This window comes from Streptopelia decaocto (assembly GCF_964273445.1).
Source record: "Streptopelia decaocto genome assembly, chromosome: 3".
Classification (NCBI taxonomy): domain Eukaryota; kingdom Metazoa; phylum Chordata; class Aves; order Columbiformes; family Columbidae; genus Streptopelia; species Streptopelia decaocto.
The window spans coordinates 55,249,356-55,277,004 of record NC_138656.1 but is presented as its reverse complement, the minus strand read 5'-3'; positions in this window follow the sequence as shown (position 1 = coordinate 55,277,004).

Genomic DNA, 27,649 nt, shown 5'->3' with positions numbered 1-27,649 from the left:
CACATGTTCTTTCCTTTTAAAAGCACACTTTTTAAAAAGAACTCTAATGTGTGAAAGACATGAGATGTGCTACTCCTGTCTATCTACAGCTGTGCTAAATTTTTTGGGGAGCAATTATATTATTGTACAGTTCTTGTACATGTACTTCATGTCTCATGATTGGAAAAAAGAGGTAAAATAAAATAACCTTTGAAATATTCTAATTCTGTTTCTTCCCAAGGTTTGTCTTAGAATTACAAAAAAATCTCTACTTAATTATAGGATAGGTTTATTATTCTGAATGCAAGTAGAAATGGAAATTAAAATACAGTGACTTTCAAACATTAGTCCATACATAAGTTTGAATGTCTTCAGGAAAATTGCAAAAGCGAACCAGTAGAGAAAAGATGCAGCAGATCAAGTAGAGCAGACAAATTTCCATAGCTCGCAGCAGATGGATACCTTAACATTGCTAGATGATCTGAGAAATAAGCACCTGGAGGAGTAAGGTTACTTTTATGAAAAATTTAAAAAAAAAAAATTTAAAAAAAGGCAAAAAAAAACCCCACAACAAACAAAACAAACAAAAAACCCCAAACAAACAAACAAAAACACATCTTGCAAGAAAACAGCTACAGCATAGCTTCTAGATGTCACCACACAAGGCACACCAGGGCACACCATGAGTAAGTATCTTTTCTTCCCTGGTGAATGCATGGCCCTATTTTGAAGCATTTATATATAAATATATACATACATACATACATATATATATATATATATATATATATATGGCTGTTCCTGAGGACCTCATGATCTTCAGTGTTATTTCTTTCCACTGCACAACTGGGAGAGATGTCTGATGCACTGGTGTGAGCAGAGGTCTTGCCCTGGAGTGGTGTCACAGGGCATGCATCCAGTGCCAGAAGCACTCCTGTGCTCCTGTGTTCTTCATTTAAACATAGCCAGGAGGACTACACTGAAGAAAAACATCCTAATTGGAAGTGGTTTTGCTTTTTCATGCAGTGTAGCAACTGCATGGAAGAGTTCACAGCTACTAATCAAAAGTGTAGCTGCAATTCCTGCCCCAAAAAGTTGGATTTTCAAATAGGAAAACAAAACAAAACAAACAAACAAACAAGCATCAGCAAAGATTTTAAGATGGACAGACATTTTTTTCCAATCTTCCTTCTTGGTAATGCCTGGAGGATATTAGTTGCAACTAGAGTCATCAGCACTACATTATTATAATCATCAATTCATGCTGAAAAAGTCTTCTGTAATAGAATATTTCAGCCTAAATAGTGCAATTTTTAAAAAGGCCTATCCCATTGAAAACAGAATTTTAGTGCGTAATGAAAATAGGCAGTGATAGCAGCCCTGCCAGTAATATTATTAAGAGCATTACAACTAAAGAAATTTAGAAAAGCAGATTCTGAAGTAAATTACATAAGCTCATAATTCTGTTGATATCTTGCAACAATACCTTGTAATGTTTCTTAGGCCATGTTGTAGTTGTTTCCTCCAAGAAAAAGGGGTCAAAAAAGCATTTGGGTTGAAATAGCTTTAAAATAGCTACTCTTTTGAGGAAAATGCTGGAACTAGGAAGAACAGATCAAGGACAAAAGTTGGTCTACTGATTTAATTTACAATAATTCCATTTCTGTTCAGGTTTACTGCCTGCAATTGGACGTTTGACATGACGTAGATAATTTCTTCCTTTTAACTAGACTTGATAGGAGCAATTCTAATCCTACCATGAACTTTTATAAAGAAACGTATGATTTGCTATTTTTACTATGGAGACTAAGATTTGAAAGGTAAAGATTGAGAAGATGAGAAAAAACTTACTCCCAAGACATGAAGAATTTGACAGTACTTTATATTTTAGTATTTATTTTCACATACTCTGGTGCTACAAGAGAGCGAAACTCCTTGACTATGGAAAAAACAGTGTGAGGGATAATGATGAACACTTGATTTGCTTAGTCTGCTTTGCTACCAGGCCTCTTGTGCCAAATCTGAGTCTAATCTAGAGCAGGAAATAATTTTAAAAAATTAGGAAAACAGCCTTTTGTCATCCTCAGAGCAGTGGTAAAGAATATAAAGCACTTAGCAGACATAACCCTGGAGTTTTACAAAAGACACTCAAGTAACCTATAGTCCAATGCCATCAGTCTTTCTGTAGCTCACAACCAGAAGAATGGAAGTTATTTGCTAATTTGAATTATTCAGTGTTTCATGGGGAAATCCAAGTCAGCAACTTCCCTTCCCTGTGGTGTACTCATAGTGGTCTATTCTTCGTCATTTCACCACGTACCAGTGCTGCTGTCTCAGCTTTTATAAAGCAGCAGCAGACTGGCAGTCTAGCATTCTTCATCATTTTTAGTTCTTCTGCGTAATTGTGGCTGAAACTGGTGGAAAAACTGCCATTGACTTCGATGGAATCAGCATTCATCCTGGTTAAAACATTAAAACTTGCTTCAGAGCATAAAGGAGCTGAAGAGCTAGTGGCAGGTGGTGGGGACAAGCCTAACTAATCCCAGTTTGCTACAGTCATCAGGAATGTTGCATAATGTGTTTCAGCATAATTTAAGGGGGAATTTGTAAGAAACTTGTTTGGGAAGATTACTATGACTGTTATTTTTCATGCCAGTGGACATCTTGCTATTTATGAAACATCTGTGCATGATTTTTGCTGCAAAATGGTATCTTATCTATCAGAAAGCACATACTCTAACACTTCTCAGTAGCAAATGTAAAATGAGAGCTGGACCTCCAAGGGCTTCCTTCTGCTTTTTCTGTAAAACAAATTTCTTGACTGCCTGGATTTGGATTGCTATAAAACAATACTGGTACAAATCTCACAGGCTGAGGTTAGTCAGGGTTTGTGATGTGCTTGTGAGCTGTGAGGGAAGACCATCTTCTAAGATGGTTTGTCATGTTTTCCTTTGCCGATCTATTTTAGCAGCCACCTTCAGGAGAGATCTGCTCTTAGGCAATAGTAAAAATCTGGACAGCTGTGGCAGTTCAATGAGTGAGAGGGAAAGAGTTTAGAAGACTGAGCTGCTTCTTTTTTTGGCCAGGAAGAGTCCTTCCTTCCTGGGTCTGGCTGGAGAAGTCTCCCTCAGCCCAAGTCTCCAGTGTGGTGGGTGCTATGCACCTTAAAGACGTACAAAGGAGCTTCGCACATAAAGGAGGACTTTCCAAAGCACTCAGATAAGAGCAAGGTGTCCTTGTGGAGCCCCCTCTAAGCAGACACAGTGACAGTGATGCAGGAGGCCTCATCTGCAGCTGGCCAAGCTGGCACAAGCAGTGCCTGAGGCTGCTCACTGTTGGAGAGGAATGTGCAGGAAAGAGCAGGGAGAGGTCACCTGGGCCTGAGACATTTTTGGGGACTGGGTTCAAGTCATCCTGAGTTAGTCTAGTGCCATTGCATCTGTCCTGCCTTTGAGAAGAGAGCATGAATTTGATGCAGGCTACCTCTTATGTTGAAGTGTCGTTAGGGGCCAAGGCAACTGGGGCATTTCAGAAAAGCCAAGATGAGAAGGGCATGTAGGCAGTGTGGGAGTCTGGGACTGATCACAAGCTCTTTTTTCAGGTAATACCATGCCCCAGGCACTCCCTGGGAGATCACTGCAGCTGGAGTCATTTAGATAAGCCTTCACTTTTTTTAAGGATAATGTTACAGAGCCCATGTGATTGTCAAAACAGTATTTAAAACAAATGGTTCCTTGGCTTTACCTTAAGTATTTGGCACAGAATTGGCATAACCAGACATACAGACAATAGGAAAATATATTGAAGTTTCCATTTTGCCATTTGCCAGCTGAAGATTATTAGTAAGATTAGTAGCAAATTTGATACCTCTCCCTGTTGTTTACTGATGTTCACAACCATTAGGGGATTCAATAACACATCTGCCAAAGAAATGGGAATGTTCAACTGCTATCAACTTCCTAAGCAACACCATACTGGTTATATTTAGTCAACTGGCTCATGTTTGACTTATCATTACTGTTAAACATTTTATACAAAGCGAATTATAAAGGTCACTAAGACTAGTTGGATTTTAATGCTAATGAAGCTAATAACTTTGTATTATCAAGTCATCATAATTCTGTGTGTGTGATCAGACATATTTGTTCTAGTTCCTTCTAATAATGTTTTGTAAGCGCAAATAAAGACACTGACACTGCTGACTTTCTTTTCATGTAGAGGAGATGTAGAGATTTCCAGTTCCTTCATAGCAACATGTTCCAGAGTGCATTATGACATTGAGACTGTTTGTGATTGTGATCTGTTACTCAGTGATTAGCCCAAAGGAAATGACATTTCATTGATCTGCATAAAAAATGTAACACCCATTGTTTACACTTCTTCAGAGAAATAAACATAAAACTTCTGACTTCTGGAATAAATTTTTTTTGAGATAATCTGTAAATTCAGTTAATAGTATGTGGTATAGACACTGCTCATCACTCTGATAATTGGTTTTGACGGGACTTTCTGTATTAGGTAAAAAAAGAGATGAACAGGTCAATTTAGTGAATGGTGGGAACTTAGTTAATAAACCTGGAATACAGACTGACCAATTCATCTAAGATGTGCAGCTTCAGAGTAAAAGTTCCCAGGAAAGCTGCGAAAATTTGTGTCTAAAAGAAATAAATAAATTACTTAGATGCAAGAGATTAATACAACTATGTTGTATTGCAACAAAATACATAATAAAAGTAATGCATTATTTAGTAGCTTTAAGACTACATTTCTAAAAAGACAAATGTAAGGAGTATTTTTGTTTCTTTTTGAGGCAGGAGATTTCATATTTAGAACATGCAGTTTATCAGCATGCAGCAAAAAAAAATTAAAAGGCTTTACAGAGAATATAGTCTTAAAAAAGCCCAACATTTAAAAGGAAATACATGCTACAAAATACACAGACTTTTATTAGAAATACATACGTTTGGTGACTAGGAGTGTTTGGCTCCTTGGTTGGTTTGTTTGTTTGTCTGGAGAAAAAAAAGAGAAGGATTTTGTACTTAAAGAGAACAGCTTGAGACTCATTTCACTTTTCCCAGATAGCTGATGGTTTGAAAGTATTTTAGCTTTGTAAAGGAACACTTGGCATTTGAATCAAATGTTCATGTATCTGGTGCCTTTTGAGTGCTCTTGGATATGCCAGCTGGCCTCCGACGTTTAAAACTCTCTGTCTTTAACTCCTGTTATAATCTTCTCACCTCCTCTCCAAGGACAGATCCAATGCCCTGTCTGACATGGCAGATCTGTGCAACCTGGGCTCAGACTGCTGCAAAAGAGCTGTAGAAAGGAAAAAGCTATAGACAGGGTAGGACCATTGAGATGGGAACATCCATAGGTCAAGCAGACAGATGTGCTCATCCACTGAGCACTGAAAGTCAGTAAATTAAGAAAAAAGGAAATCCCCAAACCTGAAAAATTAGCAAAATTAATAGGAGAACTTTTAAGGACAGTGATCTCCAAATCTCACCCTGTAAACTGAGATGTGACGACAAGGCCACAGGAGAACCAAATCTGCCGATTCAAGATAAAAATATGAGCTTGGAAAATGCAGCAGGAAATATCACTAAAAGTGATGTCAGGAGTACAGAGACTGCAGTTCTCTGGAGTGTGGACATGAGGGCCTGGCTCACACCTCAGAAACCCATACATGTTCTTCACAGAAGCTCATTTATTTATGAAGATAGTTCATAGTGCAATAAATCCAAAGAGGCTTTCCTTAATACAGGTCTTGACAGATTTCACTTAGGTGAAGCCAGTGCCAAACATGGGCTCTTTTGTCCATTTAACCTTTACAGCACAAAATTTTAAGGCATTGCCCCCAATTTGTAAGTTACAGCAGAAGCAGACAGAATTCAAAAGGAAGTTACAAAAGAAAATGTAAAATATAGCGTGCTTAGGTAATCAGTAGGAAGGACAAGCTTACAAAGCTTTGAAATCGGTTGACGGTCTTATTCAAACAGTACGATCGGGATATACATGGTGTGGCCATCCTGTGCCTTGGAGTCTCAGCTGAGAGGTGCAGGCACTGTACAGTGCTCTGTGGAGACTCTTGAGGGAATTGCCTGTTGTATGTATGAGCAATGATTTGAAGTTTTCATTGAGATTTGGGGTTAACTTAAATGGAAAATTCAGGAGAAAGATACTAAGAATAAGAAATAATGGAAAAGAGATTAATATAATAGCTTTTGGATAGCTAAACATATGCAACTATTTCTATGAAAAGAGCATAATTCATGATTAGAAGACATATTGTTATATAATTACCCTTCAGAATAGAACAGCTACTTTAAAATAAAACAATAAAACTGCTCTGACAACATTGTTCGCATCAGTAAAAATCCAACGGGGGAAAAAAAAAAAAAGAGAAGTTAATAAGTTAAGAGGCTTAATAAATCTGCTTTTACTAGAAATTACATTGTATTTTCTTTATCCTATTTAAGCTTCACAGTGGTTTTGCATGCCATTAACTGCCAATGTTACTATAAACTTGACTGAATACTATGGTCAGCAGAGGAACTTTCTTCGGGTGGAAGAGACCTGTTTAGTTTGATTTCTCTCGTTTCTCACCAACAATGCCCTTTCAACATAATTATTTGGAGCAATTTTCTACATCTTCTTATCTGGGAACAGCTACTTGTGTTTGTCTTCGACAGATTCTACTAGAGTTTTTAATGTGGTGATAAGAAAAGGACCAATCTGCCAAATATCATATTTGATGAGGATGTTACCATTTCTGTTGCTGAAGGATTTTTATTTTGTTGTGCTCTAACCTGGCTGAGAATCCCTTCTTTCTTTGCATGCAATCTATGAGCTAAAGTAAGTCTGACAGACAATCAGGTCTTCAAAGAGATCTAGACATCTTAGAGGGATTAAAATATACAGAATCATGCTCCATGCTGGACACAACAGCAGTACATGCTTCAGTTTTACCTCCATTTCTACTGTTTTGAACTATTTGTGGGGCTCCTCCATGAAGCCATAGTACTTTGTCATTTGCTCTGTCTCCCAGAATTTCTATAGAATTTGTCCTTTCCTATAACCTGACTTATTCATGTTAGTTTCAAGTGCTGATCCAGTTTCAACATCTGTTTGTGACTTTCTTATTATTAATAGGATCCAAAATCCTTACTATCCTTTCTGCACGCTCTCAATTTGACTTTAATAAGCCCAGAAGCTTCTTTTTTTCAAAACTAGCTCCTTCACTGAGCACAATTGCCTTCTCTTGCTCTTCATTTTCAGTTGCACAGATAAAGATTTCTATTAGTAATCTAAGCATTTTTAGAATCTCATTTTAGCATCTCTTTTCTAAGTATCTATACTTTTGTAAACATAATAACTATAGAAAATGTGTATTTTCCTTCCTGTCTCCACGCTCCCAGCCCTCTTTTTTTTTTTCACTCCACTGAAAGAAGACAATCAATTCTGTAGGTTTTCTGGTACACTTTGATGGAGCATTAATGGAAATAAAGAAGAGGTCATGATGTTTCAAGATTTCAAAGCAGAAACCTCTCTTTGGGAATTCCAAGTTGGACAAAGGCATTAAAAAGATTTCTTCACCTTCCCTAGTCTAGCTAACCAGAGCAACAGAGGTGGAGGGGCTGTTATCACCAACTCCAGTCTCAGAAAACTTTAATAGCTGTTGCATGATTGTTTCTGAGATCACAGCATTAGAAATGTGACAAACCATGTGAAATATCCATAACTGCTCACTCTGCATGATGTACCAAAAAATACTTCATTTATGATAAGCCTGTCCATGACTCAAAAATCTATCTGTATTTACTGCTGGAAAGAAAGCCGTAGGTCCAGCCTCAGCATAGTTTCAGCATTTCAGAGCAGCAGCAGAGAAGTGCAGCAGAATACCTCATCAGGCTGAAGTATGGGCATGTTTCGAGAAACATAATGTAATCATCTGCAATAGGTAGTCTGGTCACACAATGCTAGAGAAACTTGGATACCAAAGAAAATAGTAAAACCTTCAGATGCTGCCCATTTCAAGGCTGTTTAACATTAAAATGGACTACTTAATGAAAACAGTTCAAAGCTAAACCAGAAATCCCCAAAACAACTTTTTCCACAACTGCCTTGGCATGATATCAGTTAGGTGTCCATCTTGTCAAATTTTAATCTGTCAAAAAGTTCTATTTGATCAACCTTGAATAAATAATGTCCCTGGAGGTTTTGTAGCTTTTTTGATAATTCCTTCCTGATCCTAAACTCTGTTATCAGAATGACTTCAAGTGCCTAATCAGAGACATCAGTCAAGCACCTTCAAGCACTGTGCCACCTCAAAGTATGGGTACCCCTCACTTGTTAGCCAGCTGCAGTCAATTGTCAATGCTTGAAAAGATGCATGTGTAGAGGAAGAGGAGAATTTACAAGTCAAATTATGGCCCTGACTCTTACAGCTGATCAGCTGAAGCGCTGAAGAATGGGATCTGATTATAACCATAGTCCTAATGCAAAGCTGGAAGTGTTTTGAGGGCATACTGAGGGCAGTGAAATCTATCCTGCTTTATCTGGGCTTAGTGGATGAAAAACGAAACAGAATGACTCAGACCCTATGCATTTTTTGGATGCAGGCAGAAGAATGCCTTCCCAAAATAAGGTTAAAGAATAACTCTGTGAACAAAATGTGGCCTTGCTTTAAAGTTTTGATTTTAAAATACATATCTTTCTAGAGATGGAAAAAGATAAAGGGATTTAATGCTAATCATATGACTATTTCTGTTGCTTTTTTTCCTTGAATTGGGAATGGAGACAGAGTGACTGAGTGAGGGAAGGAAAGAGGTATATTGAGAAAATGCATTATAGACTTAAGTTTGAAGTTTGAAATGCTTGATTTTTCAGAAAAGGCTTGTACATTCAACTCTGGCTTTTATTGTTGCTTTAACATGGTCCGTGTGAGTTGCTACTTGTCTGTGACTCTGCCTCTGACCTGTTCTGTTTGTTAGTTCTATTTAGTTAATCTCTCTGACTGGCACAGGAAAGAGGAAGATTTTCCTCTAGGTAATTATTAATTAGGCAATTATTATTTATGTTAGTATAGCAAGCTAGAGACATCTAGAGACCTTGACTTCAGTAAAGCATTTGACACAGTCTCCCACAGCATCCTTGCTATTAAACTGAGGAAGTGTGGACTGGATGATCAGGTGGTGAGGTGGACTGTGAACTGGCTGAAGGAAAGGAGCCAGAGAGTTATGGTCAATGGGGCAGAGTCTAGTTGGAGGCCTGTATCTAGTGGAGTGCCTCAAGGGTCAGTACCGGGGCCAGTACTGTTCAATATATTCATCAGCAACTTGGATGAGGAAATAGAGTACACCGTCAGCAAGTTTGCTGATGACACCAGACTGAGAGGAGTGGCTGACACTCCAGAAGGCTGTGCTGCCATCCAGTGAGACCTGGACAGGCTGGAGAGTTGAGCAGGGAAAAATTTAACGAAATAGAACAAGGGTAAGTGTACAGTCTTACATCTGGACAGGAACAACCCCAGGTTCCAGTATAAGTTCGGGAACGACCTCTTAGAGAGCAGTGTAGGAGAAAAGGACCTGGGGGTCCTGGTGGACAGCAGGATGACCATGAGCCACCACTGTACTCTTGTGGCCAGAAAGGCCAATGGTATCCTGGGGTGTATTAGAGGGGGGGTGGTTAGTAGGTCAAGAAAGGTTCTCCTTCCACTCTACTCTGCCCTGGTGAGACCACACCTGGAATATTGTGTCCAGTTCTGGGCCCCTCAGTTCACGAAGGACAGGGAGCTACTTGAGAGAGTCCAGTGCAGAGTGACAAAGATGATTAAGGCAGTGGAGCATCTCCCTTATGAGGAAAGGCTGAGGGAGCTGGGCTTCTTTAGCTTGGAGGAGACTGAGGGGTCACCTCATTAATGTTTATAAATATGTTAAACGGTGAGTGCCATGAGGATGGAGCCAGGCTCTTCTCGGTGACAACCAATGATAGGACAAAGGGCACTGGATTCCAACTGCAACACAGGAGGTTCCACTTAAATATGAGAAGAAACTTCTTCTCAGTGAGGGTAACAGAACACTGGAACAGGCTGCCCAGGGAGGTTGTGGAGTCTCCTTCTATGGAGACATTAAAAACCCACCTGGATACCTTCCTGTGTAACCTCATCTAAGTGTTCCTGCTCCAGCAGGGGGATTGGACTACATGATCTTTCAAGGTCCCTTCCAATCCCTAACATTCCATGATTCTGTGATCAGGTGTGGACCAGCACCAGGAATTCTTAGCATTATATTGAGGCACAACACATAAATTAACCCTGCTCCAGAAAGATTGCAGTCCAGTCAAGAGACAAGAAATGGACTACAGGAGATTAATAACTGAAACATTTAAATTATTGCTCGCATAGTTCAGTGTGTAGAGGTTACTGTTTATCTGTTGTCCACTGGTTTTTTAGGTATCTTGGCAAAAGGCCAGCAGTCAATCAGCCACCTAGAGTGCTAAGTTTATATCAAAAGTATTTGGAACTGAGAGTCTACCTAATAACCTTTGCATTGTGCTACTTGTTTTCAGGAGAGGAATATCTGAGGATAGTCACAAGGTTGTAAAAGTACAAGTTACATTAAGCCAACAGTGGTATAGGAATAGCATTGTCCTCCTTCAAGAAATGTCTTAATGAAGCCTGGGTACCCTAAGGTGGTGTTAAGATAGTGATCAGTTCCTTTGAGCCTTCAAAATCCTTAACAGCCATGACTTGCCTGCTTATGTTTTATATTCATGCTTCAGGGGAAACTCTCCAAAAAGTGGGCTTAAGCACATGAAAAAAAGACATAGGATTTGTTGCTAATCTGTTAGTAACCTTTTAAGACTGTAGGAGATAGAAGTTACCAAATGGAAAAGGATCCTGGTCCAACCTTCTGTTTACTTTTTCTTTCGGAACACTGAGACAGAGAGTGGCTGAGTGGGAAGGCCCCTTTGGAGACTACTGTCTGGTCTAGCTCCCTTCTCAAGAAGGGTCACCTGCAGCAGGTTGATCAAAGCCGTGTCCAGTCAGAGTTTTAATATCTCTAAGGATGGATAGTCTACCACCTGTCTGGGCAGCCTCTTGCACATTTCAACCACTCATGGTAAAAAAGTATTGTCTTGTTTTTAGATTGAATTTCCTGTTTTTTAATTTGTGCCCATTGCCTCTTGTCCTTTTGCTAGGAACTGCTGAGAAAACTCTGGCTCCCTCATCTTCATTCCCTCCCAACAAATATTTATAGACATTGGTAAGATCCTTCTGAGCCTTCTCCAGGTGGAGCAGTCACAGCTCACTCAGCCTCTCTTCACAGGAGAGAATCTCCAGTCCCTTCTTCATCTTTGTGGCTCTTTGTTGGACTCTCAGTATGTCCATGTCTCTCTTGTACTGTGGAGCCTAGAATTGGACACAGAAGTCCAGGTGTGGCCTCACCAGTGCTGAGTAAAGTCATTCCAATACATGACAGTCTTTCCTCCACACAAGAACTACTACATTTGAAGTGCTCTAAGGCCTGTACTTATTTGAAAAAAAGTTTTCCTATTATTTGTTTCATGTTGGAAAGAATAAAATAGCTCTATGGTGAGGTCCACGTAAGGTCTGTCTATACAATAATTACCATGTGCTTTTAAAAGAATGACACTCATTTTTCATAGGCTGTTCTGAGAAAAAACAATGTGTTTATTGATTGTTTGGGTGCTATCAATCCATGCAGAGCAGTCATGTTTCCTGTAATATTTTTGTAACCAAATTGAAGGGAATAATCCATCTAGGTTTTGCTACATACATTATTAGCAGGTATTAAGTTCATCTGACTCTTCCTTCAGGTCATGAGGCCGTTGATTTGAAGTTAAAAAGATACTTATGCAGAACTTTCTAGGTGGCCTGCATCAAAGCTTGAACACATCCTCCACAGAAAGCCTGCATTCAGGCAGGAACAATCAATAACTCAGTTTGGACAAATAACATTCACAAAGATCCTTTTCACTGCTGTGCTCAGGGACATCAGGCAACATATCTGTGGGCTTCTACAAAAGCCCTAGCAAATACAAATAATAGCTGAAGTTGTCAAAAGAACTGGTGAATCACTGGCAGACAGAAGATGTTTCTCAGTTGTGTTCCCCCTCCCAATGCCAAGGCAACCTAACAAAGGAATGCATGTAAAAAAGCCTAAACCAATGGAATTTTACGCAGCTTTCCCTTTTCTGCAGGTTTCAGCCTGATGTTGCAGATACAGTTCTGACTGCAGCTTTGGCCTGCCCATGACGCTGGGTAGGGAAAGTTCAGAGTGGATTCTGCTGCCCTGTTCCTAAAACTGAAGATTTTTCTAAAATAATTTTTCAGTCCCTTTGCAGTCAGGAAATGTGGGTGTTTGTTATTGTAAACTGTTAAATATTTATACATGCCCATGGTGTCATGGTCTTTGCCTGTCCTTAGTGTGCTGGTTGAGGAAGTGCAGTTGGTCTGCTACATTAATTTTTAGAAATATTGATTCAAAATACAGGACCATAAATACTGCAGTGTGCTTATGATGCTTCAGTCAAGAAACTGTTTCTAACAAGCACTGAAATAGTGCTTTATATACAAGTTTTTAAATTTACTGAGCCTCTGTAACTACCAAATAAGATTCTAGACTGGAACAAGCTTGAGAAAGTCCTTTTCCTTTGTCTATTTTTTTTTCTTTCATACTGAAAGTTGTCTGTAGCATGAAAATCTTCTTAATCTAAATAACATATGAAACACAGGCTCACAATGAGTGCAGCACACTTCTTGAGAGTGGTTATCTTTCAGAACAGTGCAGTACAGGGATATGAGTTATTCCTTCTTTATTTGCTTTTCTTAATCTCTGCCTTCAGAAATTTTCTGTGCAGTGACATTGACTTAATAGAGGTTGTTTCTACTTTTAGTAGAAAGAAGAACAAAATATGCCTTCAATATACAGGTAACATCACCACTACACCTGAGTTGTAAAAAAAAAACAAAAAACAAAAAACAAAAAGAAAAGCAAAAAACAAAAAAAAACAAAACAAAAAAAAAACCAAAAAAACCACAACAAACAACAAAAGAAACAAATTTAAAAAAAAATTAAAAAAAATGAACAAACCAACCAACAAAACCTACCACACACAAGAAAAACCCCAACGAACCCAGTATATTTTTCTTGTCAAACTTTGAGCATATAATATTTTGGGGACCCAATAAAAGCCCTGGTGCTTTGGTACACCACCTTTGCAGAAAGCAGAATAGCAGAGTATTTCTGTATGATATATATTGTTTTATATTAAAATATTACACTAAATTTCAGACAAAAAGCTGTTTGAAAAAGAATGAAGACTGAAAAATTTGAGATGTCAAATGACAAAAAAATGCCTATAAAATGTTTAGTGTGACCCTTTTTGCACGCCTCAGATAAGTCATTCAGTAGCAGCACAACTGGCCACAAGTTGGGGAACAACCTGTTAGAGAGCAGTGTAGGAGAAAAGGACCTGGGGGTCCTGGTGGACAACAGGATGACCATGAGCCAGCACTGTGCCCTTGTGGCCAGGAAGGCCAATGGCATTCTGGGGTGTATTAGAAGGGGGGTGGTTAGTAGATCGAGAGAGGTCCTCCTTCCCCTCTACTCCGCCCTGGTGAGACCACATCTGGAATATTGTGTCCAGTTCTGGGCCCCTCAGTTCAAGAAGGACAGGGAACTGCTGGAGAGGGTCCAGCGTAGGGCAACAAAGATGATTAAGGGAGTGGAGCACCTCCCTTATGAAGAAAGGCTGAGGGAGCTGGGTCTCTTTAGTCTGGAGAAGAGGAGACTAAGGGGGCACCTTATTAATGTTTATAAATATATAAAGGGTGAGTGCCACGAGGATGGAGCCAGGCTCTTCTCGGTGGCAAACAATGATAGGACAAGGGGTAATGGGATCAAGCTGGAACACAAGAGGTTCCACTTAAATTTGAGAAGAAACTTCTTCTCAGTGAGGGTGACAGAGCACTGGAACAGGCTGCCCAGGGGGGTTGTGGAGTCTCCTTCTCTGGAGACATTCAAAACCCACCTGGACATGTTCCTGTGCGACCTCACCTAGGCGTTCCTGCTCCAGCAGGGGGATTGGACTAGATGATCTTTTGAGGTCCCTTCCAATCCCAAACATACTGTGATACTGTGATGCTGTGATAATTTAGATCAAGTTCAACAGCATAATCTGTTGAGATACTGGTGAAGCAAAAGGATACTCTTCTAAAATATTCCTACTACCATTTAGATGATTTATGTTATAAGCTCCACACAAATTCTGCCTTAGAGTAATTTCACATTAAACTATAACCCCTAATCCTTGAACTACAGAATCCCCTTAAATATTACAAAATGCCACTGCCTTACCATAAAAAAAACCCTGTTGTACTTTCTTACTAATGGGTTGATATAGTTAAGAAAATATTTATTTCACTTCAGAGTAACTGCTACATCTAATAAAATAAGGTATTTTCAGTTTCTTCAAGCCAAGTTGTGCTCAATTTATTACACGCACATATACGCAATACCAACTAAAAAATTACATTCAATCCTTGATACTCTATCTTTAAATATGTATCTTGACACTTTAAAACAAGACAGAAAGGCAACCATTCGGAGTGTAGTTTCTTAATTCACAAGATACTCAAAAGTACATATTTCTACCCCCCATCCAGTAAAGCACTTACGTGTGTACTTTAGAACACGAGAAGAAAAACAATTTATTTTAGCTCATCTGAGCCCCGACAATGGTCTATACCATCATTGGTATACGGATCACCATATGCTATTTACCACTTGCAAATGAGATCATTGCAAATAAGCCCCTAATAGATGATATATAAGTGAATGATACTAGAGCTGTAATAAATTAAAGCCAAGCCAAGTTATTTATGTGAAAAGGGAAAAAGGAATTTGTAAGACCATACACAGATGTGCAACAGTATGCAGATTTTAAAAACAAATACACAGCTTTGGTGTCAAATCTGGTCCCAGATTCTTTAATATAGAAATGTAAATCTGTAATGTAGAAATGTATATTATTAATATACATTAATATACATATTAATATAGAAATGTAAATCTATACTGCTCTACAGTGCAACACTGTCCAAAGAGGTTAATACACGTAAACTTTCCAGACACAGTAGCTCAGTAAAAATATACTCAAATGTTGAAGACTCAATATAGCAATTTCTCTCTCTGTTTTTTTCCTAATAATTTAATTTTACTTCATCTTTCTTCAACTAATGTAATATATTAGGGATTTAACTATTAAATTGAAAGAACCACCAGTAGCTTGCAAACTTCTTACCTTAGGTTGTGTTGTGGTTTTTTTTTTTTTTTCTTTAGTAGGTGTTAATTTTTTTTAATCTGACAGAATAAGTCTGTCAACCTTCTTAGTCAATTTAACAAAGAAATAAGACAAGCAGGAAAATAAATACATATACACACTGAAAAAAATGCACTACACCTTATTAAGAAAACAAAAAGTGGACCAGTGGAAAGTTCATGTTATACTTACATTTTGGATTACATTGTTAGATTTAGATGACCACATCATTATCTCAGTATAGATTAATTAAATTTAATTCGACTGTGAAACCTTAATAGGAATTAATTTGTGTTTATTTTTATCTAAAAAAAACCCCAAAACATTGAGGAAGAGTGAATATTCTTTTCATCAAATACATCAGCCAGAATTCTCTTCAGCAGATTTCACCAAATTACTTGTGAAAAATCTTGTAAACATAGGCAGATCTGAAACTAATAAATCTGATGTGTGAGACAATGTTTCTGCACACATACAGGAAGTACAAAATATTTGAGATTAAAAGGTTTGATCACACTAGTAATATCTGTCTTGTTCAATTTCCATTATAAAGAAATGCTAAATATTGTTTAACAAAAATGAAAACAGCAATTTGATGCAATGTGAAAATCACATTATGTCAGATTAAAAAAAGATTCATCAAGCTAGCTAACAGAAAGTCTTCAAATTTTAAAGTAAAAACAAAGTAATTGATAGAAGAAAACATATTATTTATTTTCACCTATACTAAAGAAGGTTTTGTCAGTACATTTAGCTGAGCTCTTGGGAAGTGTAATGTTAATGGAAAACATTAATAATTTCACTCTTGTGAAAGGAGCACTTCACTGAAAAGTTGATCAATGAAGTACATGATACCCACATTGTAACCTTTCAGATCTACTTGTACCATCAAGTAGATCTACTTGATCTACCATCTTCTGAACCGTCAAGATTTCAGTGCAAGAAGTTCAGTTTTGTTCGTTAGCCCCAAAGTTGAAATGGAGGCATATAATCTCTCTCAGTTTAGAAGAGACTTTACTTGGTGATGAGGGAAATCTCTGGTGTGGAATGAAATGACTATGTACAGCTGCTGAAATGAAGATTGAACATTCCACGTGTGAATCATGTAAAAAATTCTTGCCATAGGGAAAGGGGAGTTTCATGCTCAGCTTTAGCATTAATTTAAATTCACTTTCATAAAGCATATAAAAATTTTCCAACCACCTCTTCTGAAAGTCACATGTGCCACAAGCAATTATTGTGACAGCCTATATTTGAAAAGAGACGTCAAACAAATTACGATTCAAAACTTTTTATTGTTTTTTAGTACTTTCTTTATAAAAGTAATAGACTGAGTATAAATCACTTTGAAAGAAGATTTTCCAGTCTTGTAAACAGCCATATGACTCATTCTGCAAATAAAACAGTGGTAAATGTGAAAGTCTGACTTCTGTTATTTTCTATTCAAGTAATTAAGCAATTCCATGTAGTTAGATGTGGTAAAAATTCAGAAAAAATTACAGCTGGTCAACAAGAGTGTGTAATAATTTTAGAATTCTATAATTTTGTAATTTCCTTAAATTTCTAAAGATAGCATACACCTGCAAGTAATTACAAAATACGTTGTAGTTCAAAGCCTTTTTGAGGACCACTAATTTCAATAGGAATATCACATCTGATTTCAAGACACTTGGGATCACTCTATGACTTCTTTTTTCCTTTCCTTTTATGAATGTATGCTGTATGTCATAACTCAGCTGGAACTGTATCTACTTCTATTTATTTAGTGTATATGTCTCAATGTCAATCAACATGCATTGCACTTAAACTCTTTTCTAACTGTTTTCAGGCCATGATTTCAAACCATGTACCTGATTTTTACAGATGTCCACATGCTTGTGTAACTTCAAGAGTAAGGCTTTCCTATGCTTAATATGGTCTCTTAGGAAAATTTCTCTGCTCAGTGATAAAAGCACAGGATAACTGGGTGAGCAATGTTTACTTTACAACACTTTCATCATCTCTGCCTGTCAGCTGCTGCCAACCTCTTCTGTAGGTAGAGAATATCAAGACATTAATGTAGACTATATTAAGCTGATAGGCATGTTAGCAAATCCTACTTTAAATTCTTCACCAGACTTAACTTTTGCTCTACTGAAAGCATGGATGAAATTGTTAGCTATGCCAATTCAGAACAGGAAAATTATTTTTAAACAATGTTGTAAAGTTAAGATATACATTAAATAAAAACAACAGTCTCAATAAATTACTTCAATTCTTAATAGACAGGTCCATGAATAAGTGCTAAAAGCAAGCACAACATATTAAATATGATCAAAATGTAAATAATATCTTCCTAAACAGTCATACGAGGTAAAACAAACAAACAAAACACCAACAAAACAAAACAGGTGTTACATGTGACACATTCATAGACAATACATCATGAGAAATCAGACCAAATAATAAATCTCAAAAATTTATTATATTAAATGCATTTTGATTGTTTGTATCCAGATAACTCGTCAAGGGCAATAACTTGATTACTTTAATGGTAACTCTCTGTTGCTCCCTTTTCCTCCTACCATCCAGATCTACACAGGTCTACTCCCACCCTACATTTGATCAAAAAATTTCCCAGCTTTCTGGATATCTTACACATGCATAGAACTTGCACTCCTTTCTGTAGCACATTTTTTTCTTTCATGTCCACATTGTCTATATGGCCCTTAACTTTAGCACATCTCAAACCAACACAAACTCACATAGGTATTTCAGAACAAAGATCTTAAACAGTCAATTTTACGTCTCACTGGCATAAGCACACTTGTCCTCTTCCTACTCACCTTAGCCTTGGAGTTAGCACCAAACATGGAGACTGGCCAGTTAATAAGTATATTAGGATGGCCTGAGAAAGAACATTGGGATTTTTTTTGACATATTAGTAGAAGAATAGGAGCAGATTAGGGACAGATTTATGAGGTGATCGGGGACTGAGCAGACTTTATAAAATTTTTACACGAGACACAGACAGGAAGAGATGTCAGAGGAAAGTTTCTAGGTTGGTTTGTTTGTTTGGGTTTTTTTTGCTTTCTTTTGTTTTGTTTTGGTTTTGGTTCTATTATTATTATTATTATTATTATTATTATTCACAGCAATTTTAATTTGCAGACAAATGGAGAAACTAAAACTCGGTAAGCAAAACTAAACCGTACTGAAACAAAAATCTCTGGTTTAAAAAGAAGCAGCTATTACCTGGTCTTTAAGAATATCTCAGAAGAATCCTTCATTATTACAAAATATCATATTGTTCTAGACCTAAACCGCATATCAAGGAGATACAGAGCACTGAAGTCCCCTTGTGGAATCAATCCAAGTTCCAAATGTCTCATACATTTTTACAGTCCAAAAGAATGCATCAGATATCAAATGCACATTAACATCTGTGCAGAACAGAACTACGATTTGCCTACTGCCTGTACATAGTGCCCTGAAGACAAAATGACAAAGCAGAAATATGCGCAATGGAGAGCTGAAGCTTACTGCCAGTCCTTGTGCACATCACAGTATCACAGTATGTTTGGGACTGGAAGTGACCTCAAAAGATCATCTAGTCCAATCCTCCTGCTGGAGCAGGAACACCTAGGTGAGGTCGCACAGGAACATGTCCAGGTGGGTCTTGAATGTCTCCAGAGAAGGAGACTCCACAACCCCCCTGGGCAGCCTGTTCCAGTGCTCTGTCACCCTCACTGAGAAGAAGTTTCTTCTCAAATTTAAGTGGAACCTCTTGTGTTCCAGCTTGATCCCATTACCCCTTGTCCTATCATTGTTTGCCACCGAGAAGAGCCTGGCTCCATCCTCATGGCACTCACCCTTTATATATTTATATATTTATAAACATCCTGATCACTGATGTTAGTGGAGAGTTGCTCACAGATCTCAGGGGCTTTCAAGAAGTGGTTTCTTCTTCCCTATCAGAGCAACATACAGAAAAGGCTGCTGGTTTTGCAAGTTCAGTATTACCAACTTTGTACTGGCCTTTTTCTTCAGGGCACAAAAATTTATCATGTACTTTCCCAGCTCTTTTGAAAGAGTTTACTGTACAAAGACACACTATGAAATTCTTTTGGGTGTTAAGCCTCAAGTCTCACATATTCATTCACTTGTTTTTGATCTTCATCACTTATAGTAATATGGTCCTTATTAGAAACTTTATTCCCAACATTTGTTTATCATCCCATTTTCCAAGTAGAATAACTGTGTGCCGTCACTCCTTACCTCATCCCTCTTGTTTTCACCCCACCAGCAAAAGTGGAGTGCCCCAAGGGTCAGTGCTGGGGCCAATATTATTCAATATATTCATTAACGACTTGGACGAGGGAATTGAGTGTACTATTAGCAAGTTTGCTGATGACACTAAGCTGGGAGGAGTGGCTGACACGCCGGAGGGCTGTGCTGCCATCCAGCGGGACCTGGACAGGCTGGAGAGATGGGCGGGGAATAACCTAATGAAATTTAACAAGGGCAAGTGTAGAGTCCTGCATCTGCGCAGGAACAACACCAGGTTCCAGTATAGGTTGGGAGATTACATAGTAGAGAGCAGTGTAGGCGAAAGGGACCTGGGGGTCCTGGTGGACAACAGGATGACCATGAGCCAGCACTGTGCCCTTGTGGCCAGGAAGGCCAATGGCATTCTGGGCTGTATTAGAAGGGGGGTGGTTAGTAGATCGAGAGAGGTCCTCCTTCCCCTCTACTCCGCCCTGGTGAGACCACATCTGGAATATTGTGTCCAGTTCTGGGCCCCTCAGTTCAAGAAGGACAGGGAACTGCTGGAGAGGGTCCAGCGTAGGGCAATGAAGATGATTAAGGGAGTGGAGCACCTCCCTTATGAAGAAAGGCTGAGGGAGCTGGGTCTCTTTAGTTTGGAGAAGAGGAGACTAAGGGGGGACCTTATTAATGTTTATAAATATATAAAGGGTGAGTGCCATGAGGATGGAGCCAGGCTCTTCTCGGTGGCAAACAATGATAGGACAAGGGGTAATGGGATCAAGCTGGAACACAAGAGGTTCCACTTAAATTTGAGAAGAAACTTCTTCTCAGTGAGGGTGACAGAGCACTGGAACAGGCTGCCCAGGGGGGTTGTGGAGTCTCCTTCTCTGGAGACATTCAAAACCCGCCTGGACATGTTCCTGTGCGACCTCACCTAGGTGTTCCTGCTCCAGCAGGAGGATTGGACTAGGTGATCTTTTGAGGTCCCTTCCAATCCCAAACATACTGTGATACTGTGATACTGTGAAAAGCATGTTTTCTGGTAACTGCTAGAGTTGATATTTGATTAAGCAAAAGTGTAGAGGCAAGTAAACTATGACTGAAGCAATTTACCTTCCTTGAACACTTTTCTCAATGTGGGATCTTTAGGAATTTTTCTTTTCCCTATAGGAAGAATACCCATCTCAGTCGTAAAGCATTTGCTAAATGATTAACCAGTGGAGATGCAAATGATCACCTCCTTTCACGAATACCTTCTTTATCTTCTAAACTCAAATCATATATACTTACCACTCTGAATATTGTAATCTTCATTCAGGATTCCATTTTCAACAATCAATTCTAGACAGAGTAGAAAAAGCAGGAATAGTCTCATCCCATCTGTAACTTGGACAAGCAGCAGTCAGACAACTATATATAATTCAGCTTTATTTTTAATTATCTTGATTAAAAGAAGCTAGGACAACAACTTTAAATGCATCTATTTATTTTAAATGCTTTGAGATCAATAGAAATGCTAAGGGTAATTTGTGATTGTATCAACAACAAACAGTGGGTGTGTGAAAATAGTTATAGTCTTCCTCACTGAATTTCTCTGCAAAGTCCAAAGATGGAGCTGTCAGAAACTTGAAACAAATACTGTGTGCATATATGTACCATGTTAATATTGTACAAACTGGTACTACAACTCTGGTAATTCCCAGTTTGGCTTTATATTTTGAGAGCTTTCCTGCACATCAGAGATTTTTAATGGTAACGGTTGATCAATACTAGTTTCAGCTGCTGTGTTTTTAATATAAAACACCTGCATTTTCTAAAATGCTTTTTGGCTATAAAAACTTTAAGACACGCAAAGTAAGTTGTGTTGCCTGAAGAGAAATCATATTATATTATACATTTACAGACATAATTTTACATTGCAAAAAAGTGGATTTAGAGGCAGAATTTTGAGGCAGAACTAAAAATACATATAATCTTATTCTGTTTTATTAGAGTTTATTGTAATATTCCAAAGTACGCAATCTTCAAGCATTAAATTAAAATTCTGTCTGTTTTTTTCACAGTTTTGCACAGTGGTTATTCAACAATACTCATAATAAACACTGCTGTACTCTTTGGTTTTTGATTTGACACTTGCTACATATGTTAGCCTTGCCACATACCACAAATAATTGCCATGAATACCACAATCCATACTAGTAAATGCAAGAGTAGAATTACTGCGGGGTTTTTTTTGTCTTTTGCAAGGGAATTCATATATATGCTAATTAATAACAATGTTTGCTGTTTGACCTGAATCATACAAGTTATGATGCAAAAGTATGAGTGGTTGATACACCAGATGGTTGTGCAGCCATTCAGGGGGACCTTGAAAAGATGGAGAAATGGGCTGACAGAAACTCCATGAATTGCAATGAGTGGAAATACTGAGTCCTAGCCCTGAGGGCAAATAACTGTAGACACCACCAGTACAGGCTGGCAGCTGACTTCCTGGAAAGCTGTTTGACGGGGAAGTTTCTGGTGATTTTGGTGGACACCAAACAGAACCAGACAGAGCAACATGCCCTCACGGCTAAGAATGACAATAGTTTGTTGGCCTGCATTAGAAGAAGAGTTGTTAGCAGGTTAAGGGAGGTGATCTTACCTCTCTACCCAGCTTTGTTAACATACATCTAGAGTGCTCAGTGCATTGCTGAGATCCTCAGCACACAAGCAATGGTGGGCATACTGGAGTGAGTCCAGTGAAGGACCATGAAGATGAATAAAGGACAGGAGTATATGCCCCAAGAGGAGGGGCTGAGAAAGCTGTGACTGTTCACTTTGGAGAAGAGAAGGCTCAGGAGGATCTTATCAATGTCTATAAGTACCTGATGAGGGGAATAAAGAGGACAGAATCACAGAATCATAGAAACACAGAACATCTCAAGTTGGAACAGACCCGTAACGATCATTGGGTCCAACTCCCTACTCCTTGCAGTCCTACCTAAAACTAAAACATATGACTAAGAGCATCATCCAGATGCTCCTTGAACTCTGACAGTCTTGGTGTCATGACCACTTCCCTGGAGAGCCTGTTCTAGTGACTGACCACCCACTCAATAAAGAACCTTCTCCTAATCTCAAATTTGAACTTCCTGTGATGGAGCATCATTCCATTTCTTTGTGTCCGATCACTGGTCACCAGAGAGAGATCAGCACCTCCCATTCCACTGCCCCCACCTTGAGGAAGTTGTAGACTGCAATGAGTTTACCCCTCAGCCTTCTCGTCTCCAAGATGAACAAGCCAAGTGACCTCAGCCACTCCTCATAAATCTTGATCTCAAGGCCTTTCTTGGTTGCCCTCTTCTGGACACACTGTAATAGTTTCATGTCCTTCTTATATTGAGGGACTTAAAACTGCACACAGTGCTCCAGGTGGGACTGCACCAGTGTAGTGTAAAGTGGCCCTCCAGCTATGGTGTGTTTAATGCACCACAGAACATGGTTGGCCCTTCTGGCTGCCAGGACACTCTGTTGACTCATGTTCAACCTACCATCAACCCAAACCCATGGATCTCCATTTGTGGGGCTGCTGTCCAGACTCTCATCTGCCAGTTTGTATGTATAACCAGTATTGCCCCACCCCAAGTGTAGAATCCAACATTTGATCTTGTTTAATTTCCTATGGTTGGTGATTGCCCAGCTCTCTAATCTCTTCTCTCAAGGGAGTCCACAACACTTACTAGATTAGTACTGTCAGCAAAATTAATTAATGTACATTCAATCGAATGTATACAATTTGATGAAGCCAGACTCGGTGCCCAGTGACAGGACAAGAGGCAGTGGGTACAAACTGAAACATGGAAATTCCACTTATATGTAAGAAAGTATTTTTTAATGTAAGAAAATACTTTTTAATGTAAGAAAATACTTTTTGTCGTGAGAGTGATCAAACAATGACACAGGTTACCCAGAAGGCTTGGTGAGTCTTCATTGTTGGAGAAATTCAGAATCCAATGAGACATGGCTGTGAGCAACATGCTGTAGATGTTGACCCTGGTTTGTGCAGGGGGTTAGACCAGATGATCTCCAAAGGTTCTTTCCCACTTCAACCATTTGTCATTCTAAGTTTAAGATCAGAGGTGAAATGAAGAGTTTCTAAGTGTGTAATTATTAGTAACAACAACAGAAAAATACAGCTAATATTTCAGAAAGCTTCTCTTTGACATTAGGGAGGCTTTTTTGCCCTTTTGCAGTAAAGGACTTTATTGTGAAGAAGATTCAAGGCTTGCAGATAAAATGATGAATGGGCTTGATCACTTTAAGGTAAGATTCTGTAGTGGGAGCATTCAAAGCTTTATAAACTTTCAGAGATGAGAAAAAAAATTTTAATGGACCTCTGGATGTCATACAGTCCAGCCTCCCACAGTCTTTCAGCTTCTCATTAATTTAAGCATTATGTATATAAAAAATACTTCTATATATAATAAGAGTTCTCTGAGCAAGTAAAAATGCATTCACCATTAGCCACCAAGCTCTGCATTAGGTATTAAACAAACAATGAAAAGATTAAAAGGAAAAAAATGCAAAAAATTGTATTTTGTTTTGTTAGGCAGAATAATCTTGAATAATGTCTTTCTTGTCATGTATGGGTTTACGAAAAATCAACATACATTTTCAAATGATGTTTTTTGGAATTACCAGAACAGAACACCATCTTCTAATGTGGACATTTCTACTGTCTAGGTTTATCACTCTTATTTAGTTTGCAAAAAGTCTGTATGATCTGTAGTGAGGAGTGGGAAGCTGCTCTGTGCCAGAACCAGGAAGTGAATCCATAGTTTGTCAGGTTTGGAAAGCTGGGTTTATATCAAGGTAAAAAAAAAAAAAATATATATATATATATATATATATATTGAATGACATATATATATTGAATGACAGGGAAGGATGCAGGAGGCAGATTCAGCATTATATGTATAAAGTGGAGAACCAAAGAATAGGGAACAGAAGAGGCACAACAAATTGAGTGGGTTGAAATAGGCCAGAGATAGAAGAGGACCAATATTTCAAAGGTACTGCTGAAAGTGAGTTGAAAACTGTCTGTGTCTATTGGTCAGCTCATGTTGAAATGTTTTCCTGAGGAGAGATTGTCCTGTCACTAGTTAATAAAAATGCAGAATAACCCCACTAATATTTTTAGAAAGTCACTATGATATTCACCATAAGATAAGAAAATCTGTCATGGCAGAGTTCTCTGTGATTATCAATGCTTTTTGTAAAGCTGTCAGGAGACAGTTATGTATCTGCACAACTCTAAGCTGTAATAAGGGAGTAGCTGCATTCAGAGAACAAAGCTTGACATTTATCTTCTCTGAAAAATTAAAAAAAAAAAAGAAAACAAATAGGTTTTCTTGACAGCATTTAAGCCCTTTCATGATTAGCTGAAGAAAGAAATTAAATATCATTAAAAGGTCATAAGAACTTGCATGGTCTGAGAACTAGGGGTAGCACAAATCTGACAAAGAGCCTTGGAGAAAAATATTTTAATATCAAATGTGTTAACAGATGACATTCTGCTTGGAAAGTAGATGCTGACTACATAAGCCTTCTTTATATAAATATAAGATGAACAACTTAATATTTTGATTGTAGATATAAAGATATTTTGACACTTTATAATTCAGTTCAGCTTCATCTAAAAATTTTTTTTTTTTTTTCAGAGATTCCAGTCTTTTCTGATTTATGGAATAAGTTTTATTCCACAACCAGAGAAATATCTTTCCTTTTTCAACTTAGGAGGCAGAAAAATTAACTCTAAGGACTGGCAGTTTCTGGAAATTTAAAACCTTTAAATTAAATACTGTTAACTCAGAGAATAAGTTAAAAGTAACTTGATTCAGGACGGTAGAGCTCTTTCATTGAAAGAAATGTGTTAAGTCAGATTTTGTAAGTATGTTAGACCAAAAATGTATCAAAAGCTTACAATATAACTTTTAAAACACTTTTGCCAAAGGATTTCCCATGAAAATGTGAAGAATGAAGAAACTTTTCTAAGTCTATAATGAGTCAGAAAGCAATTTTTCTGCATGGCAAGAGGTTTTAAGGTTTTGAACTCAAGACATCCTGAAATATTTTCCTTTTGTTTTTCTTTAGTGAAGTCAAAACAGGTCTGCATAAATACCACATCATGTCATCAATTAAAACAAAAAAACAGAGATGCATGGGATCAGAAGTGCAAATGATCTAATGACTAGATTATTTACTGTCCATAAATTTGTCTGTCTCCTTTTTGAACCTGAAAATATGGTATCTTTCCATAAAATACTGTGGTAGCACGCTTCAGATCTTGATGACCTGCTGTGTAAAATCAAATTTTCTTTTACCTCTTTTGGAATGATCACCTGTCAGTTTTACCAATTTTCTCCAAGTTCCAGAACTGAAGAACTGGTAACAGTTCCACTGTCACCTTGTACAATGCCTTCATATGTCTATAGATCTCTTATCATACATCTCTTCAGAGTTTTTCTTTCCAAACCAAAAAGCATCAGGCTCTCTTCTTGTGAGGTGTGTGCTCATGCTCTATTCCCTTCATCATTCTAATTGTGCCTCCCTGCAGCTTCTCTAACTCCAATATATGTTTCTTGAAATACATACGCCAGAACTACATACCGAGATGTTAATTCATTAAAATTTTATATAGCGGCAAACAGACATCTTCCTTCTGGTTTTCAGTACCTTTCCATTATAATGGCAGGTAGCATTATAATTTGCTTTTGTTGTTTCTTCTGAATGTTGACCTCTTGATTTCTGAAAACTCTTGAAGGCTGAAAGACCTATTTCCTGAGTTGTAATTACCAGTTCCAAGTTAAGTGTTATACAAGAATGTTTTGTGTTATTTTTATTTAAATATATTGTCTTTCATTTATCTATGCTAAAACTGTTTTTTCATCTTTTGTCCACTCAACTTTGAGAAATTCTTTTGAATCTCTTCTCCAATAGTGCAGCAATCTTCTTCTAAATCTCTTCCCCAACAGTGAAGCAATCAGCCACAAAAAAAATAGTTTAGCATCATCTGAAAAAGGTGTACCTTTCATTGTGCTCTCCCTTCTCCAGATAACTGAGGAAGAAGGTGAACAACCCCCCAGCCCCCTGAGCATGCATGCCTGGGGGATCTGTAGCGGACAACAGAACCTAACTCAGGTTAATAATGGCTATAGAAGAAAAACTAATGCATATGCTAAGATGTAACTTTGGAGAAGTGGTAAAATATCCTCTCTCATGCTCTTTGTCTTGCAGGTCAGTCAAACCCATAAAGTATCTGTCAGCTGACATGGATTCAATTTCACAAGGAGCTACAATGAATAGGTTTCCATTGCTACACAGATTTTTGCTGGAAAACACGTCTGGAAATATCTTAATAGCTAATCAGCACAAATCTGTTTCCACATTTTCTTATTCATAAATTAAAATAAAAAAAGAAGGAAAATTTAAATTTTCAGCCAGGAAATTTTCCTGAAACAAACTCATTTTAATTTTTATCAGCCGTCTCCCTTTGAAACCTTACCTGACTAAACAGACCTGTCTGGCTGCTTTTGTCTCCTAAATATTCACTACAAGTCTTGTTTCTACAGAGGAGTCTGTAATTACTTTGAAATTACATCTGCTCAATTTGAAAGAGGATTTACAGTTACTTTACAGTTATACATGCTAGTATATATTTCTGAGTGTCATTTCATTTCTTTGATTTATATCAGCCTATCAGATTTTCTGATAGCTGACATGCTCTTGATCTCAATAAGTAAACTGTTGGTTTAATTCATCCATTACTGGTAAAAACTCCCCAGCAATCTATAAAACTGACCATGACTTGAAAATAAGAATCTCTGATGGCCTTAAACTGATCTCTCCATAGACTAAATCCCATTTTTCTAAATATCTTTCTAGAAATGGCTGACTTTTATTAAGTGCTTTGCTTTTGCATAACACTGATAAGACATCAACTAATTCAAATGACTCCTTCTAGCTTGATAGGAAAATGCTATCTCAATTTTTCAGACAGAGAAATTGAAAAGTTGAAGAGACTTCCTAAGGC